Source organism: Coenobita brevimanus, chromosome 88 (assembly GCF_032717465.1).
Source record: "Coenobita brevimanus isolate Jiangsu-jjx chromosome 88, ASM3271746v2, whole genome shotgun sequence".
In the NCBI taxonomy this organism is placed as follows: Eukaryota; Metazoa; Arthropoda; class Malacostraca; order Decapoda; family Coenobitidae; genus Coenobita; species Coenobita brevimanus.
In genome coordinates, this window is record NC_137041.1 from 25,153,638 (window position 1) to 25,156,137 (window position 2,500).

Sequence of the window (2,500 nt, forward strand, 5' to 3'; positions counted from 1 at the left end):
TGTGCAAGGTAAGTTTCTGTGCAAGTCCTCCTCTATCATCGTGGTGAAACAAGTCATAATAAAGGGTCCATTCTTCAGCTGTACATAAGGTCGAGAGTGGCTTGCTTTCTCCCTCCGAAACCCACTGGAAATGAAGTCAAGTGTTTGTATGAGGACTTAGAAGAACCTGTGAAGATGAAGCTCCAGAAAGGTCGTGCTCAAAAGTACGATGGTGCAAAGTTCAATCTTGCAAACATAGTTCTCCCTTTATAATATCCAACTCGAGTTCTGATGACTCCAGAGAAACTGAAAGACCTTAAGGACTTAACACAGTATGTACCACAAGCTCATCAGCCCTTGTTTGAGGAAATATTAGCAACACGGCAGGAACTACAAGGTGGGGACGTCGCTGGGGACATGGAGTCTGACCCAGATGATAACCTCTTGGACTACTAGCTCTCTCCATCACTCAACCCTCATAAGCATAATGGTCTTGTTGGATTGGAGAGTGTTCCTAGAATAAATGCTATGCTAAAAATTTTGTTTATGTCTTTATTACATTATGTCTCTAATAAACTGAAAGGCACGTCAAAAAGTACTGGTACGATATTACTTAATATTCTATCTATCTATCTATCTATTGCCATACGCCTCAATCCCGTACGGGGTGGCCACAAACAAATCGCCCCCACGTCGCCCTGTCCCCCGCCATTTCTTAGTTTTGATTTATAAAAATTCGCTAAAAATCAGCTAACAGGATTAAGATTAAAAAAAAAAAAAAAAACTATATAGTTTATTGCTTTCACGTGAAAGGTTTATTTGGTAACATAATGTTGAGCTTATGCAAATGTTTTCTATGGGTTGAGAAAACAGATATAACTATTTAATTTCTGATATAATAAGGTTTTCGCTTTTTATATATTTTTTAGAGTATGACTAAATAGAACTCGCCCAGAGTAACAATTTGGTGTATCATAATTAACCATTTTAGTCAAAACTGTGTCAGTAATTATTGCAATTCTTTAAACATAAATTACTCTAGTTATCGAGGCATGTAAGCTCCTTCTCCGCTGGCGACCTCATATATATATATATATATATATATATATATATATATATATACATACACAGTATACATGCACACACACACACACACACACACACATATTCGTGGTAGGTGGTGGCGACCATCATCCACTCACTTGATGTAGTGCTCCCTACTTATTCCTTAACCTTTATCATTCTTTTTCTGTGCCTGCCCTCCTCTCTTCCTATTTCTCCCATGTTTCCTGTCACTTTTTATTGCTTTTCTTTCCTTCACAGGTGGCTTGACAATGAGTGACAAGCCAAATGGTTTCCTGTAAGCCAAGAAACCATTTGCAACTCTGGGTGGTAACCATGTAACCAAACCATACCTGCTCTCTACGTGTCAACAAGTGGGTTGTTGGAGGGTTAGTGCCCCTCCCCGTAAAACAAATAACTCAAAGTCAAATGGCCACCCCTTACGGTATTATGGCGTCTGGCAATATATATATATATATATATATATATATATATATATATATACTAGGGTGGATCCAAAATTTATAAGTCGATGAAACATGTCTCCTTTGATGACCTATAGTATGTTTTTACATGAACTAATTGTATATTTACAAATTAGTCAATGGTACTCCAGCAACTTTCAATTTAGTTTTGATGGCACTGACGCTCCAAGCATTCAGTGATTACCGGTGATTGGCAACTCTATAAATAATAACCCATTGTTATGCATTTCTGTTACCAATTACACGAACTGGTACTGGTTTACAGTTTTGAGTTTTGTATGATTTTGTGTATTTTACTGGAATCATGGCCAGTTGCAGCACACGAGAAAGCACAAAAGTCTCATCATGCAGTCTTCCGGTAAATCAGTTGCCCACTAGCTGTGATATCATGAGGGCATATTTGGAACATAAATCCACAAATTTATCATTGAGCATCCAAGCCTATGTGAAAACTGTTGCACTTAAAGTAGCAGAAATTTACGAGAAAACTTACATCTCAACTACTGATTACACCAATGTTGTTACTCTTGTGGAACGTCTAAGCACAGGAACTTAGGAAATATCCAGTGAGCAAATGGACTTCCAACACCTACAAAATGAAACTCGCTAGCTTTGACACCTTATTTGACATTAGGACCTAGTTGTTGCAAATGTTTCAAAAACTTCAATGCACGTGAGAGGTCTGAGTGTCAGTGCGCTAAAGCAGATAAGATATCGCCTGAGGAGTGGCCTTTCTGGGTTGACCAAAATAGTTGCAGAAAAATGTATATTGGTAGAATATACCAGAAGAAGACAGCACAAAATAAGTGTGCAGCAAACAGAGTGAGGGAAAGGAGGTTTTATGAAAAGTCCACGAGAGATACTAAGCAAAATAATGAAGATATAATGGCAGCATGTACTAACGAAAGTGATACCTGTGATGAACAATATGATGAATATGTTGATGATGATACTGCAGAAGTAGATGGAAGCAA